Source organism: Penaeus vannamei, chromosome 10 (assembly GCF_042767895.1).
Source record: "Penaeus vannamei isolate JL-2024 chromosome 10, ASM4276789v1, whole genome shotgun sequence".
NCBI classification, from domain to species: domain Eukaryota; kingdom Metazoa; phylum Arthropoda; class Malacostraca; order Decapoda; family Penaeidae; genus Penaeus; species Penaeus vannamei.
In genome coordinates, this window is record NC_091558.1 from 37,347,889 (window position 1) to 37,365,388 (window position 17,500).

The following is a 17,500-nucleotide window of genomic DNA, read 5'->3' on the forward strand; positions in this document are numbered from 1 at the left end:
GAGAGAGTGAGAGAGAGATAGAGAGAGAGAGTGAGAGAGAGATAGAGAGAAAGAGTGAGAGAGAGATAGAGAGAGAGAGTGAGAGAGAGATAGAGAGAGAGAGTGAGAGAGAGAGAGAGAGTGAGAGAGAGAGAGTGCGAGAGTGAGAGAGAGATAGAGAGAGAGAGTGAGAGAGAGATAGAGAGAGAGAGTGAGAGAGAGATAGAGAGAGAGAGTGAGAGAGAGATAGAGAGAGAGAGTGAGAGAGAGATAGAGAGAGAGTGAGAGAGAGATAGAGAGAGAGTGAGAGAGAGAGTGAGAGTGAGGGAGTGAGTGCGAGAGAGAGAGAGTGCGAGAGAGAGTGAGAGTGAGTGAGAGCGAGAGAGGGAGAGAGAGAGAGAGAGAGAGAGAGAGAGAGAGAGAGAGAGAGAGAGAGAGAGAGAGAGAAAGAGAAAGAGAGAGAGAGAGAGAGAGAGAGAGAGAGAAAGGGGGAGGGAGGGAGGGAAGGAGGGAAGGAGGGAAGGAGGGAAGGAGGGAAGGAGGGAAGGAGGGAAGGAGGGAAGGAGGGAGGGAGGGAGGGAGGGAGGGAGGGAGGGAGGGAGGGAGAGGGAGAGGGGTTACATTTTTAACATATGATACTTTTGCAAACAGTATATGCTTAACATTCCGGAACTTACAAAAGCATGAAAAAATGGGGAGAGACTACATTTGATGATTTGTATTTCTGTTTATCATAAGTTGACATTTTCCGCTCTAGCAACTGTACCTCACATTTACAGCTGACTGGCCAACTCAAAGTGTACTAAGACATATTCCTATGACACTTTCCAACAAACACTGTTCGCACTGATTAATTTCTTTATTTTCCACCACATCGGGGGGTAGGAGTCCCCTGGGTACGCCATACGAGATAGGAGGACTCCTCTTACTATTCCCCCGCAATTAAAAATTACAAGCACTTCCCACTTTCTTTCACTGAAGCCTCCATCGCCCATCCACCTTCTCTCGGGCGGTTTTTTAAATGTTCCAACGTCACGAATCGCCTCGCTCGCGTCCAGGACTCGGCTGCGACGGCACGTGGACAAGCACGCGCGAACACGAGGCACCAGCGGGGCTAACCGCAGGAGGCGAGGGGGGCGGGGGCTGGTGACTACCTTGTGAACACGCGAGTTGGGAAGTGGACACTGAGCAGGTGGCGCGGACGGCGACCGGCGGCGGCGGAGGCGACACCAGCACCAACATGCACGCCGCCGCCACAACACTGGGCCCTCGCCAAATGGCCACCGCAAGGCCCAAACACAATGTTGCCACTCGGGCCGCGGCGGGCGATGGCTACAACCGCACAGCCATACACAACAGCCTGCTCCGCGAACCTACTACTCGGTGCTTGACGGGAGATACCCCTCAGTCCCGCAGGCCCCCGCCGGAACCACCGAGCGAAACGCGAAGGTCCGCCGGGCACTCGACGCCGGGGTCACGGGAGCGGCCAGGAGAACAATATCGAGAGGAGCGCCAGCGAAGTCCGTCACCGCCTGCACTCGAAGACACCGCCGACGCTGCCTGCCAGCACTGCCCCCCCCCCCCACGGCCATCCACGCACAGGGGATAATAATACTGTTTACAAACACAGGCCAGCATTAGCCCCGCATACTGTACGGATTTAGTCATTTACTCTTTCTCTTTCCATCTCACTCCCTTTCTTTCTATTTTCCTTCTTTCTCGCTCTCCTATCTTCCTCTCCCTCTCTTCCTTTCTATCTCTTTCTCTTCTTTATTTTCTTTCTCTTTTTTTCTCTATTTCTTTATTCTTCCTTCTTTCTCTCTCTCCTTCAATCTCCCTCCTTCCATCTCCCTCCTTCCATCTCCCTCCTTCCATCTCCCTCCTTCCATCTCTCTCTCCTTCCATCTCTCTCTCTCCTTCCATCTCTCTCTCTCCTTCCATCTCTCTCTCCTTCCATCTCTCTCTCCTTCCATCTCCCTCCCTCCACCCTTCCATACTTTATCGCTTTCTTCGGGTCTTCTTACCTTAACTTGCTCTATCAAGTTCCCTTTCCGTGCACGTAGGCCTAAGTTTGCTGTTGTCGATACACCTACTTTCCTTCCTACCATTTTCCTTACTTCCCTTTTCCACATGATTATGGGCAGGATGGCATCAGGCAGCAGCAACACTTACCTGGAAATAAAGAGAAAGTAATTAATTTCTAAGAGTATAAATTAACATCCCTAAAAAAGTAGTCGATTACTATATTTTCCTTGTACGAATCCTTTATAAACAAGGTAACTGGTACAATCAAGTCACGTCACGATCCTTCTGTTTTTTTCCAGGTACCCTGAACAATTCTTTTAAAATTCTAAACTTAACAATCAAGCTTTCACTTTTTTATGTATACATAGAAAGTGAACTCTTCCCTTGGAGGTAAGATGTACAAAACCCATTTCTTTGCGGTAGCTGCACATTTGACTTTAGTTTCCCCTTCCCGATCTTCAAAAACAGAAAATGGACATCCAAAACTCTAATAGAAAACGTATGCTATATGTTAGGGGTAACACCAGGAAATCGACGATACTGAAATTCCAGCAAGAATTTAAGATGGGGTAATTTTACAAGTCACTTATTTTCCATTTTTCCCCTTTCTGAAATACCTATTCATTTTATGCAATGGCTGGAGATACTGAATAAAGTGAAATTAAATCGAATCTGAGACATCTTCCCATTAATGCTGAAGGGTGTACACATTCACATCTGTAATTTCAACTCCTCGCCACCCCATTACATTCAATACGCCAGCGGTCTCATCTTTACAATGTCAAACAGAAAGGAAATTCCACGACAAGCATTTCCCTTCCTCAATTCTATCGCCAAGGAAGTGCGGTCCCAAATTTTTCACTTGAATTTCTCTCGAAGTCCTCCTCAGGATTTCTTCACCAATTACCATTTTTGTCGCCATATCCCACACCCTGTCGCCCTCCAAACATCTGCCGTTTATGTCTTCCTGTTGCTCGCGCATTCTCCCTCGATCTCTCAATCTCGCTCACCTTATCTGATTCACTCTCAAATCTCACTCTCATTCAGTCTAATTTTGCGTTCTCTTTAATTCCCTCTCTCCTTCTCTTTCTGTCCTTCTCCCCCTCTATTTCCGTCCTACTCACTCTCCCTCTCTGTCCCTCTCCCTCCTCTTCCTCTCCCTCTCTCTTCCTCTCCCTCTCTCTTCCTCTCCCTCTCCCCCACTCCCACTCCCCCTCTCCCTCTTCCCCTTCCCTCCTCCCCCTCTCATTCGCTCTCTATCCCTCTCTCTCCCTCTCTATCCCTCCCATTATCTCTCGTCCACTGCTCCTCGCTATGTAAGCACCGCGAAGTCCCGCTCTTCGCGACGGCAGCGGCTGGCCGCTGTGACTCCCATACCTGCGCAGGGGTGAGCTCCAATTGGACATGGTCGGTGTTTGCGCAGCGAAGAGCTTAGGCGGCTACGTCCCGGCCAGCCGTACCCAGGGAGCAGGTGCGTGTCGTGCAGCACCTCAGGGGCCTTAAATGCAGGTCATGGCCACCTGCCCGCCCATGACCTTACGGAGAGCAGCAGTAATCTAGCTCCCACCCCCTCTCCCACCTGCCCCCGACCCGACCTACCTTCGCCCAGCTGGCCGCCTCACAACAAGACAGATACTAGTGGACTGACCGGTGCGCCTGCATACTACTCTCCCAGCATCACCTTTCACCCCCACGGATCAGTCCCCGCCATTCCTCCACAGCCACACTGTCCAGCACATGATCTTCGACCCAGATGTGAGCACGCGCCCGCACTCCTCCCCGCCCCACCCTACCCCGCCCGAGAGTACTGGCAGGAGAGAGGGGGGAGGGGAGTGTGTGCGACAGCCACCGCACCGTCCACCATGACCTCCACCCTCCCTATCCCGCAGGTGCGATGCGGCCGACCTTGCCCGAGGGTTCTCCTGCTTCCCTCCCATCCTCTTCCTCCTCGCCCTCACCGCAGCCCGCGGCTCCCTCCCATCGCCATGTTGCAAAGTGTCGCGGCGAGATCGCATGGATCCCCGAGCGGCCATACAAGCAATTAGGTGTTCCGGCCAATTAGGCCCGCGCTCCCAGCACGGCCTCAACAAAGCAAAGCGCGACCTCAGAGCGGCCACAACGAACCTCCAGTACACAGCCACTTGACGCCCGTCACTCGCACGCCCTCCGAGCGACTCCCAAGCTCATTAACCGCTAAGCCGACGCAAGTTCTCACGAAGGATCCCTCAACACGTCCATGTTGCATTTCTTACAAAATCAACAAACTTCCTTAATCGGTAATTGAATGATGATAATTATAATGAGAACTGCGTCTCAGAATCATAACTAAAACCAACTCCCGTTTACCCACGTCAGTCGTTATGCGGGGCCGGCAACACGCAAGTTTACAAACCAAATATGCTTTAGACTGGTATCTGTGTCTCCCTCACAACGCACTTCAGCAACGACTCTGGGTCAGTGATATCGCGGAGGCAGAATAAAGCTGTTCCTGTCTTAAAGTGTAAGCGCTTTTCTTGGCTTCGTTGTTATCTTACGTCATTGGAGAATAACATTCCATTCGTCAATATTTACAAGGCGTGGCGCTGTAACAAGTACAAATCGTCCTATCAGTCCAAGATGGGACTTTAACGATGCCCCCAAAAATAAATAAGAAAGAAAATTCAATAAATGTATACTAAACAAAAACTATGCCAAATATTAATGATCTCCGGAGAATATGATACAAAACAAAGGACCAAATTAAAGTAAAATAAATTACCTCATAGCATTAAATTTGAATACTTACAATCAACTTTAAATATTCTAAATATTTCAAGTTTACTTTTTATGGAAAAGATAAAAGGCGAGATACCCCTCACTACTTTCTCATTTCAATTACTTTCTTTTCCCTCCTCTTCCCTTCTCGCTCTCTTCTCATTGGTCTGTTTGTTTGTTTTTCTCATTCGCAACAATTTTGTGCCTATATTCAAATAGATGATTCTCCAGCACCGCATAAATTACCAACCACGCACTTGGAAAGGAAATCCACTGATCGAGATAGAAGTACAAGTCTTTCCGTCCTAAAACCATAACCTGTATTAGTCTTACAGTCCTAAAACTATGACCTATGTAAGTGTTTCAGTCCAAAAACTACCTGTGTACGCGTTTCAGTCCTGAGACGACGACCTGTGTAAGTCTTCCAATTCTAAAACCACGACCTGTATTAGCCTTCCAGTCCTAAAACCACAACCTTCCTTCTACAAATCGATCGTCTTTCTGAAACGGGGACTTTCTACAACAATCCCCTGGGAACCGCAAGCAAAGGCCACGGCAGAGACAGCGCCGTCCGAACCTTTTGCCGCGACGCGTGATGCCGCAGCGTGCCTCTCCGATCACATCCATCACCTTCACTCATTTCACTAAAACATTTGACAGTTGTGACACTCCGAGGGAGGCGACGGGCCACGTGCTCCGCTCTGACGACGCCACGAGAAGAGAAAGTGCCGTGTGGATGGACTGGGAAACACGAGGCACGGAGGGGCAGGGAAGGGAGGGAGAGGCAGGGAAGGGAGGGAGGGGCAGGGAGGGGGAGGGAGGGGCAGGGAGGGAAGGGAAAGGAGGCAAAATGAGGGAAGGGGGAGGCATAGGGCGAGAGGTATGTGACGGGGGTGAGGGGAAGAAAGGGGGCTGGGAAGATTGAAAGGGGAGAAAGAGGAAGGTGAAGAAGGGAGGGGGATGGAGGGGAAAGAAAGAGAGAGAGAAGGGGGGAGGGAGGGAGAGAGGAAGATAGAGAAGGGGACGGTGTAGGGAAAGGGGAAGGGGAAGGGAAAGGGAGAGGGAGGAGTGAGAGAGGGAGAGTAGGAAAAGGAGGAGAGGAGGTAGGGGTGGGGGGAGAAAACCATGTTGAAGATACAGGGTGAGGCCGAGAGTGTGGGAGACGGAGATGAGTGTGAGGGAACCAGAAAGAGTAATCTAAAACTTACACAAAACCAAGTGACGGTAAGAGTAACGTTTTCCTTTTTTACATGAGTCTGAAGCTGAATTTTTTTGTCCTGCTAAGTCTTCCCACGACATGCTAAACGGCTAAACATGGTGCAACGCCCATTCTCAACAATCGAATCCACGGGGCTAAGCCCTTCGCTGATTTATATACGTCTCTGTTCCGGGGCAATTCCAATAACACGTACTCTCCGGAGATGCACAGGTAGCGAGGTAATTACTGCTATATTTAACTTTCCAAGAACAAGCAGCAAAGTGTCATCATGTATCATTACACACCACGGCAAACAAACTCAGGCCTGACTTTCTCTCTGCGGAAAGAAAGGGGCGAGCGATCAGATCATTTATCTCGAATTCGCGCCGCTTTCTCGAAGTAGAGATCGCACTGCTCGACAGATAACGCTCATTGCCCAGCAGCTATTTAGGTGATATACGGTGTGACAAGTTCGTTCGTCCAAGCCTACCGCAGGTGGCCAGAGGCTCCAGAGCCAATCTGGTGCCAACTGCCGCGACGCCGTCTTCTGGCGGAGCCTTTATCGCTCCCTTTGAAGTTTCTCTTCAAAAGCTTTTCTTTTATGTCACGCCTAACGTCTCGCCTTTGTCGTTCCTCTTAAAATAGTTTGGCCGCTTCTCTTCTCCGCGCGCACGCTGAGGGCGCTTCCTCGCCCTCTTGACCGCTTATCTACCCTGCTGCCCGGTTTGCCTCCCCCTCCTTATGCCCTCCATCCACCCACCGGGGACATCATTAGTGCCCTTGCAACGCGCTCCCCGTCGTGACTCCTCTCCCCTCGGAGACTTCTCGGCTGGCTCTCCCGGCAATCGCTCTGGTTCGCTCACGCCCGAAACCCCGCGGCCGCGACATGCTCACGACACACTAGGCCGGTGGAAAAGGCGCCACCTCCGGGGGGAGCGTCCGCTTGGCGCCGACCGCAAGCGGCGCTTTCTCTCCTTGATTTGGCCACAAAGGAAACGTAGGCCTACATCTACAGCGCCAAGAAAATCGAGCTTTTACGAAATTCGCAGAAGGACAACTGATTTGGTCAGCGTAACTGCTTGCTGTGAATATTTTTTTTACCGTAGCATCAACACGGTGGAGTGCTTTACCATTCATGGATTTAATCTTACCAAAAGCAAAACGCTACACCGCAGTGCCGCCCGGCGAGGCCTATACGTCGCGAATTCTCTCCCGCGTAGGCCTCAGGCACTGATTTAAATTACTTAATACGATCACTGCCCCATGTCGCCATCACCTGTAGTTGTACCTCATCGCTCCTAACAATGGGAGTGTGCGGACGCATATGAGAGTGAGAGTGAAAGTGACTGAGAGAGAGCGTGTGTGGAAATATGTCAAAAACCCGACGTGGGTCGGTGATTTTTCTGACACTTGATGCAAGTGGCATATAACAATGTTGGCAAATCATGACTTCAAACTATACATACACAAACACACGCACACACATACATAATTACATACATACATACATACATACGTACATATATATTGTTACATAGAAGCAATATGACTTTTTTCTTTGTGCGTGTGCGTGTATGCGTGTGTGCGTTCGCGAGTGCGTGTGTGCGCGTATGCGTGTGCATGCGCGTGTGCGCGTGCGCGTGCCGCGCGCCTCCGCCTTAGCCATGAGAGCCACACCCACACTCCCGCACCTAACAACAGCGAATTACCATAACGACTGCGGTCAGGCCGGCCATGCTCTGCTGGAGGCCGCCCCGACGTCGCGCGCCCCTCGCTGCGGCGGGGACGCGAGGGAGATGTGGCGGAGGCCGCGGTCGCCAGCCTCCGAAGGCGCCGCGCGAAGGGAATGCACGGACACGGCGCCACACGGGAAGGCGGCGCAACCGGAAATGCTGAGATGTTTTAGTAAGTTCTAACACCCTATTAGCGACTTCCTTTCCTCTCCTCATCGGTCGTGTTCCTGCTTCCTCCTTACACTCTAAAACGACACTAAACATACGCACATCCACAGCCACATCTACCCTTACAAAAATACGCAAAACTGCACACAAATACTTCCTTATACAAACGTACTTTCTTCTCATTCTCTGTATCCTTTCCTTATTCTCTTTCCTTCCTATCCAACCTCTTTTCCTTAAACTCTCTTCTACTTTTAGTTTTCGATTTCCTACCCTTTTCCTTCCTCTTCCCTTCCCCTTCCCTTCCCCGCCTCCTCTTCTTGTATTTCTTCATCTTCCAAATATCATTCCAATTTTTTCTTACGTGCGTCCATCGCCCCACAGTGTTGCATTATGAGGTCTGTCCGCGTTCGTAACAGACCAGATCTTGAATAAACGCAAACACCATTTACGGAATCTGATTTTATTGCTACCGCTATGCCTTCACTAAAAACAACAACAACAACAAAAAAATCTTACTCTACGATACTGAAAAACGTTCCTGTTGCTGCCCAACAGTTGGCCTGAATGTACCTTTCAGGCAACGAACGAGTAGGAGACGAGTTGGTAACAAGCAAATCTTCTCTCGCACTCTGCAAATTTTGGTTCTTTAAAAGAGCGAATAGTAAGATACTCTTAGCTTTTATTCTCCCAACAGCGCTTCTGATTAGATAATAGCGTCTCTACAAGTAACACTCCAGCTGACTATTTGTGCTGCATCAGGCATCGTTTACGATACTTTGCTTTTATAAGCGAAATTTCTTTAGCTACCTAAGTGCATGTCTGTCGCCTCCCTCTCCCCAGATTGCCACACACAAGGAAAGTATCTCGATTTTCCGCACAACAACCTACACTTTCACCGCGCTGCCTAAGGCGGCTGTGGACAGACGCGGAATATTAGTCCAGTTACTCTCATTTCCCAACACTTACTTTCCTTTTCTTTCCCCTCCGTTCTCCCAGGCCCCCAGTCTCCATGCCTCTCCCTCCCTGGGATCCATACTTTCTTATTCCACCTCTTTTATTCCCTTTCTCGTTGTTCCTCGGGCGCGAGGGAAAGCCTCCGTGCCTGCAGTCCTCCCTGCGTGTAACAAGGGGCGCAGTATCGGTGGCGACGCAGGCCGGCGGGGGAGCGCCTCGGTCCGGCGCGTGAGGCCCTACGGCACCCCGCCAATAATGGCCGCCTTCATCACGCCTCAACTTTCTACTGTTTACCGCACAATTGCCCAGCGCACAACACCACCACTATCACTCACACCACATTCCTCCATATCCTCAGCCGGACTGTGGCTGGCCGTGCGGTTCTCAGAGTGCCCCGCTTGCCAATGTGTCTGGCACTGTAATGTCCTGTGGATTCTGGGTGGTGCCACGCCACCAACGGTACAAAAAGCAACCGCTATAAACACCTGATAATCTGCTCCTGAAACAATGAAAAGACATCCCCAACTTCAAGCCGTTCATAGAATTAAAAAAACGGCATTCCACTTCCACCAGTCCCGCTCTCACTTGTTAACACACCTTATGAATGGCAAAACTGCGTCACTTCCAATAAGCGGCGGACGTACAGCTGAAGCTGTCCCGCCCGGCCCTTACCCGAAACATCTATGGAAAGTTCCTTCTGGCGGATCGGCTCCCGGGCCTGCCCTCGTCGCGATCTTCGGCCGCTTGCGATTAAGGGCGTGCAGTTGGAACTGTGTGCCGTCGAGTGCCTGTGTGCGTCTCAGTGTAAGTGTGCGTTTACCTGTGTGGCCGAAAGCGCACGGTGTGAGCGTGCGCAAGCATAAGGTTGAGCTGAAAAGCGTTTCTACCTGATCACCCATGTCATTTCCCTTCCCGACCTCGGTTGTACTGATGTGGTCTTGGTCACGTATGCGTCAGGGAACACCTAGTAATCTATACGTACCTTACTGTACCACGTCTACAAGGTAGTCATTTTGTTAGCGGTTGCCAACTGCATACGTAATTTAGTGAGCGAGAGACTAATTGACATTGGAGGACAGGGAACACAAAACGAAAGCAGAGGCGTAGAATATATCATTTGCATTACATACCTGTCCCCTACTTCTACAATCTATCCAAATAAAAAAATGTTTCAGATCATATCCCTCTCCCAGCTGTCGACACAAGCAAGAGCCGGCAAGGTGCAAAAAGGCGGGGTTCCCATCCGGCGTCACGCATCCGGCAGCGACCATACAGGTGTCGCTCCAAGCGCACAGACGGACTGGCAAATGATGCCGAGTCCTCCCAGCAGAGATGCTTCTCGAAAATCGGCAACATTTAAAAGTGATCATCCTGACAAACTATAATGGTGGGAAGACCGGCTTACACCTCTAGCCCTTGCAGATCACAAAATGAAGTATGAAATACGTAAAATTCCACGACAGTAAGGATGCATTCGAGGTCTCATCTCGGGCCGCTCTCGTGCACGATCCACCCGCCTAATCCTACCTTCTAGGGGCAGCGAGCGACAGAAAATGTGAGTGGAGGAGAGAGCACATCACAGGCAGGTGGCGGGTGTGATGACACCGTCTTCACAACACAAAATACAGAGCTACCAGGAAACCGCCGACCTCGCCGCCCCCTTAACCCGTCCAGCAGGAATGTCCCGGTGGAAAAAATACCGCTCACTTTCAAGATACCGAAGGCCACGATGAGACCCATCTCCTTCCCTTTCCTCGGCAGGGCACGGACGTCGACCTCAACGGACAGGCAATGCCATAAGAGCTCGCCTGGCAAACCACGTGAGCACGGAAAGACAAACCAAGCACGAGAGGCGTTAGCTCAAGCCACCTACTCTCGCCGCTGTCCTGACCCGGAAATAGCAATGCTTACACGACGGCTGTCGGTGGAAACCACATCCGTAGCATAATTAAATCAGTAAACACTGTGACCATTTGAAGAACACGCCAAGGCAGCCTTGTGGTTAGCACGGGACCTCAGCCTCAGATCGTCTGAGCAACTTTATTAAAAATTCACACATAATTCCCGGCATGCGCGTGTGGAGGCACAGATCCCGCGTAGCTAGAAATATAATTCTTTATAAGCACACACAGATGCCTCCCCTGCCCACAAAAGCTACTTACGACGCAAAGCCACGCAGGAAGGCTGCCTCGGCTCCGATGCCCCAGCGCCGCCTCCCTCGCCCAGCCCGCTCATGGAGGAGCGAACAAGGGGAGCCAACGGGCCGCACCGCCCCCTGGAGGAGCAGGTCGGGTGGGCGGACGGAGGGGACGCCAGGGCAGTAGCTAGGCAAAATGTGTGTCTCTATGGTGTGTGTATATGTGTTTCTCTCTCTCTCTCTCTCTCTCTCTCTCTCTCTCTCTATATATATATATATATATATATATATATATATATATATATATATATTGTATATATATATACATATATATATATATATATATATATATATATATATATATATATATATATATATATATATAAAGAGAGCGAGAGAGAGAGAGAATGGATAGATATAGATACATATATAATCTCTGTCGGTGCCACGATCACAAAGGCGCCGTGGCCGACCGCTGCCGAATATTCGCACGCAGGCCAAACCGCGAACCCGCAATCCTCTCCCCTACGCACACCCTTCCCCTCCAGTGCAGTGGGCGACGGCGGGCACCTCAACCGTGCCAGTAGCGTGGGAACCCGAGAGGCAGTGCCGCGCCCAGGACCAGCCACGCTTCGGCAGTCTCCACATTGACGATAATTATCTTCATAAGAAAGGCACCATTATCACGATACAAAGAAAATACAAGAAAATGCTTATCTAGCGCTGCGCCTCACTGCAGTACGTTAATACCCTCTTTCCGCTATTTTCTCTCGTCATTTTAGTGTCTCTCTTTATCCAATACTTCTTACTCGTTAGAAACTTTTATATTTCCCTATGATTTCGACACATTCTCTCTCACTCTCTCTCTCTCCTTTTCCCCCTCCCTTCATCTCCTCCCTCTTATTCCCTTACTCTTTCTCCTCCTCGTACTACTACTTATATCATCTCTATTTCTTCTCCCATTCCTTCTTTTCATTCACCTATTCTTTTCCTATTCCTTCTCCAGTACCATATACCTCTCCTTATATTCCTTCTCCTTCTCCTTCTCCTACTCCAACTCCTTTTTCTTCTGTTCCTTCTTCTCCTTCTTCTTCTTCTTCTCCTTCTCCTTTTTCTCTGTCTCCCTCTCCTTCTTCTCCTTATCCTTCTTCTCCTTCTCCTTTTTCTCTCTATCTTTCTCCTTTTCCCTCCCCCTCTCCCTCTCCTTCTTCCCCCTCTCCCTCTCCTTCTCCATCTCCCTCTCCTTCTTCTCCCTCTCCCTCTCCCTCTTCAGTTCCCCAAAAGGACCCGGCTGACATTCCGTTCTCATTTCTTACTGTCTTTTTCTTGTCAGGGAGGGAGGCATGGAGCGAGGGGTGTGAGGGGGAGGTAGTGAGGGAGAGAGAGAAGGAGGGATAGGGAGAGGGTGAGGAGGGGAGAGGGAGGGGGGCAGGGGGGGGAGTAATTATGCCTCTTAATCCTCGTATGTCGAGGACAATGCCGTCATCGCTCCTCCGTGCGCAGCGTCTTGCATTTCTTGCTTTTGTTTGGCTCTTGTTTTTTCTTCCCGCAGCAGCAACGAGGCGAAAGAAGAGACGTCCGTGCAGAAAGCAGAAGAGACGAAAGAGGAAGCAGAACCAGGAGACGAAAAGTAGATTGACGTAACTGTATAATTTCGCGTGTTCTCTCTCCGCGAGCGACCCCGGCCTGGCCCTCCCTCACCGCGGCGCCAAACCGCGGCAATGGCGCTCGCCGCCGCGGCCACGACAGCCGCCGCCATCCAGCTTGCTCACGTCATCGCTCGCCAGAGGCAAGCATGCCCACGCAAGGCACGAAAGGGTATGCAAAAGGGGAGCAAACACGCGTGTGCACATCGAAAAGCATACGTAAACAGTATGTTGGACAAAAATGTTTACACAAAGGAGAAAGAAGACTGAGGTGCACGTGTACTTGCATGCAACTGCCGATGAATGGGCGTGCCAGCGTTATCTGCGCCGCGAGACACTTCCGATCCGTAGTGACTGACAAGACGACCCCCCCCCCCCATCTCCCGGTGCCACGCCGGAGTTGAAAGTGAAGGCGAGAGTAGACAAAGCTGGCCTTCTCCTGAAGGCGCAGTGATAGTTGTAGAATACCTACGCGTACTTTCTTCTTACAGACAGACAGACAGACAGACACACACACACACACACACACACACACACACACACACACACACACACACACACACACACACACACACACACACACACAAACACACACACAAACACACACACAAACACACGCACAAACACACGCACAACCACACGCACAACCACATGCACAACCACACGCACAACCACACGCACAACCACACGCACATATATACACGTATACATATATACATACATACATATATACATATACATATACAAATACATATATGCATACATACATGCATGCATACATGCATGCATGCATCCATGTATGTATGTATGTATGTATGTATGTATGTATGTATGTATGTATGTATGTATGTATGTATGTATGTATGTATGTATGTATGTATGTATGTATGCATGTATGTATGCATGTATATATGCATTTACGTATGTATGCATCTTTGTATCTATGTATAGTATGTGTGCATTTGTGCACATATATATACACACACACGTGTACGCTAGTGTGCGTACATGCATGCGTGCGTGAATGTACGTGCGTGTAAAGTTCGGCATGAAGTGTTTAATGAATGCATTGCATATTCTCGTAAGAACGCCAGGCCCCGAGCACACACGCGTCAGCTACACATCGAAGTATTTATAGCCGCAGCGCCGGAAGCTCAACGATGCTAGACATGAACTAAGAAATTTGCGCAGCAGATACAGAACGTCAGCGCAGAGGTGGGTAGAGTGACCGCTTTGAGAAGGCATTTTAAACGTTTAAATCAGCTGTCCGATTTCGTTCACAACGCAAAATTCATTCAATACCAGGAAAATGCCATGCTACAACTAAGGTGCAACTGAAATAAACTGCAAATGTTTCTCTCTCATTATTTCTTTTCACATGGCATAAATAGCAACATATATGAGGTGATGCACATTATTCCAAAATCAGTTTCTATACGAGGGTAGGTAAAAAAAAAGTGACGTTCTATGTGAAACAATTTCAACTTGCTACAAACTGAACGAAGCAAGACCAGAGAAAAATATGTTTCTTACAAGCATAAAGATAAGGACCCACGGCCAATATGACATCCTATAGCCCCATTCTTCATCGGCAGATCAGCTGGAAAGAGGCCATCCCTCGACGGGCGTTTCGCACTTTTGCATGCGACCCCCTGATTCCCCGCCACGGAAGGGGATGCAGCCTCTTCGGCGTGGGAAGACCAAGGAGGCGGCCTGGGGGAGAGCGATGGATGCTAGCAAGGTCCCACGTGAGAACAATCACGAGCCTCTGATTAGGACACAATGAAGCACAATGGCCACAAGGCGAGGCCCGAGTTACTGGGAGTAATGTGGGCGGACGGGGACAGGCGAGTGGGCGTGCAGCCGGGCTGCAGAGTTGGGCTGGGCTGGCCAATGTACTGCCTCCCTTGCGATCTCCATAAACGGCTGTCGTTTCGATCAGCGTCGTTGCTGGCAAGATATACCTTCTTTTATTACTATAATAATAATAATAATAAAAATAAAAATAATAATAATAATAATAATAATAATAATAATAATAATAATAATAATAATAATAATAATAATAATAATAATAATAATAATAATAATAATAATAATAATAATAATAATAACAACAACAACAACAACAACAACAACAACAACAATAATAATAATAACAACAATAACAATAATAATAAAGAGTTCATTTAGTTGTTAAATTGTTAAATTGTTACTTTACAAAGTACAAAGTGAGTATTTAAGTATCTAATACATCATGGTATATGACTTATATCTGGATGTATGATACATATTGGATACATTCATATTAACACTAAAACGCACACACACACACATACATATGTGCATGCATTACACATACACACACACGCATGCAAGCTAACGTACCAACTCATTCTCACCCACTCACCCACTCACCCACCCACTCACTCACTCACTCACTCACTCACTCACTCACTCACTCACTCACTCACTCACTCACTCACTCACTCACTCACTCACTCACTCACTCACTCACTCACTCACTCACTCACTCACTCACTCACCCACTCTCTCTCTCTCTCTCTCTCTCTCTCTCTCTCTCTCTCTCTCTCTCTCTCTCTCTCTCTCTCTCTCTCTCTCTCTCTCTCTCTCTCTCACACACACACACACACACACACACACACACACACACACACACACACACACACACACACACACACACACACACACACACACACACACACACTCACTCACACGAGTCTCGTGGGAACGGCACCATACACCAGACACCCTAACAGTAAGACGTAAACAAAAAAAACTGAGATGACAACAAAAAACGCTGCGTGTTATGAGCTCCATGGCGCTAATATCCAAAGATTTACTCTCCCCCGCCCTCCTCCTCTTCTTCTTCCTTTCCCCTCTTTATTTTCTTGTTCCTAATTTCTCCTGTTGCTGATGGCGCTCCCACTCTCACTCCTACTCCTATTGTTACTCCCACTCTTACTCTTACTCCTTACTCCTTACTTTTACTCTCACTCTCGTTATCGGTCCTTCTCCTCCCTCCCCATCTTTCGTCCCTCTTCCCTTTCTCCCTCTCCCCTTTTCCCTTTTCTTCCCCCTCCCTTCCCCTCAGCTTATCCTCAGCCTCCTAGCCTCCTCTTTCCACCCCTTGGTTCTTCTCTTCTCCCTCTCCTCCTCCTTTCCCCGCCTTTGCACGTCTCCCAATCCTTCTTACCACCTCCATGTTTTCGTTCTTGTCTGACAATCCGTCTTCCCCGTTCCCCTTCCTCCTTCCCTCTTCTCCTTCCTCTCCACCATCCCTCCTTCCGTATCCTTACCCCTATCTCTCCTTCCTTCTTCCTTCCTCCGTCGTTCTTCCTTTCTTTCTTTCTTCCCTTCTCCCCCCTCTGTCTTTCCTCCCTCCGTCCTTTTTCTCTCCTCCCCCTATTTTTTACCCTCTCTCCTTTTACTACTTAATTTCGTCTTTCCTCCGTCATATTTTCATCCTCCTTCCCATTCTTCCCTTCCTCCCCTCCTCCTCCTCACTCACGGAGCCTCTTCTGTGCCCTTTTCTTTTGCAACAACTGTCCAGGAAGTATCTCTTTGTGCCTCGCTTGGGGAAGGAGGAAGGGAGTGGGAGAAGAAGAGAGGGAGGGAGTGGGAGAAGAGAGGGAGGGAGTGGGAGAAGAAGAGAGAGAGGGAGTGGGAGAAGAAGAGAGAGAGGGAGTGGGAGAAGAAGAGAGGGAGGGAGTGGGAGAAGAAGAGAGGGAGGGAGTGGGAGAAGAAGAGAGAGAGGGAGTGGGAGAAGAAGAGAGAGAGGGAGTGGAAGAAGAAGAGAGGGAGGGAGTGGGAGAAGAGAGGGAGAGAGTGGGAGAAGAAGAGAGGGAAGGAGAGGGAGAAGAGAGGGAGGGAGTGGGAGAAGAAGAGAGAGAGGGAGTGGGAGAAGAAGAGAGAGAGGGAGTGGGAGAAGAAGAGAGGGAGGGAGTGGGAGAAGAAGAGAGGGAGGGAGTGGGAGAAGAAGAGAGAGAGAGTGAGAGAAGAAGAGAGAGAGAGTGAGAGAAGAAGAGAGAGGGAGTGAGAGAAGAAGAGAGAGGGAGTGAGAGAAGAGAGAGGGAGGGAGTGGGAGAAGAGAGGGAGGGCGTGGGAGAAGAAGAGAGAGAGGGAGTGGGAGAAGAAGAGAGAGAGGGAGTGGGAGAAGAAGAGAGAGAGGGAGTGGGAGAAGAAGAGAGGGAGGGAGTGGGAGAAGAGAGGGAGGGAGTGGGAGAAGAAGAGAGAGAGGGAGTGGGAGAAGAGAGGGAGGGAGTGGGAGAAGAAGAGAGGGAGTGGGAGAGAGAAAAAAAAAGAAAGAAAGAAAGAAAGAAAGAAAGAGAGACAGAGACAGAGAGATATATAGACAGACAACAAGAAAGAAAGATAAGAGAATATTCCCCCTTCCTACATCAAAAGCCCAGCCCTTGCTCTCCACCCTCGCATCGCATCCATGGCCGAGGAGAGAGAGCAGAGGCTGATGCATTCCGCGCCCGCTGCCTCGACGCCCGGACGGCCATGAGACATCGGGTCTAAGTGGGAAATCGTCCGACGTCTGGCCGGGGCGCGCATCATCCACATCACGCATGTGCACACGCGACTGCAAGCACCCGTTAGTTTCTACACAAGTATGAGGTTATGTATGTTTGGATATTTAGTCTTCAATTTACAAAATGTATATAAAAAAAAGTTATATATGGATATGAAGTCTTAAATTTACAAAATGTATATAAAAAAAGTTATATATGGATATGAAGTCTTAAATTTACAAAATGTATATAAAAAAAAGTTATATATGGATATGAAGTCTTAAATTTACAAAATGTATATAAAAAAAGCTATATATGGATATGAAGTCTTAAATTTACAAAATGTATATAAAAAAAAGTTATATATG

General features: G+C 49.1%; 1 protein-coding gene across 23 annotated transcripts in view; it reads right to left on the reverse strand.

The window, feature by feature from the left end:
- C3G (C3G guanyl-nucleotide exchange factor) overlaps positions 1-17,500 on the reverse strand; it is a 136,230-nt gene that overhangs the window by 68,669 nt on the left and 50,061 nt on the right. The window contains exon 1 of one of the 23 annotated variants that reach the window (XM_070126639.1): positions 9,484-9,600. The exons of the other annotated variants lie outside the window; for them this stretch is intronic. The gene's annotated coding sequence lies outside the window, so the exon portion shown is untranslated. Of the gene's footprint in view, positions 1-9,483; positions 9,601-17,500 lie in introns of those variants that run through there. 23 annotated transcript variants of the gene reach the window in all.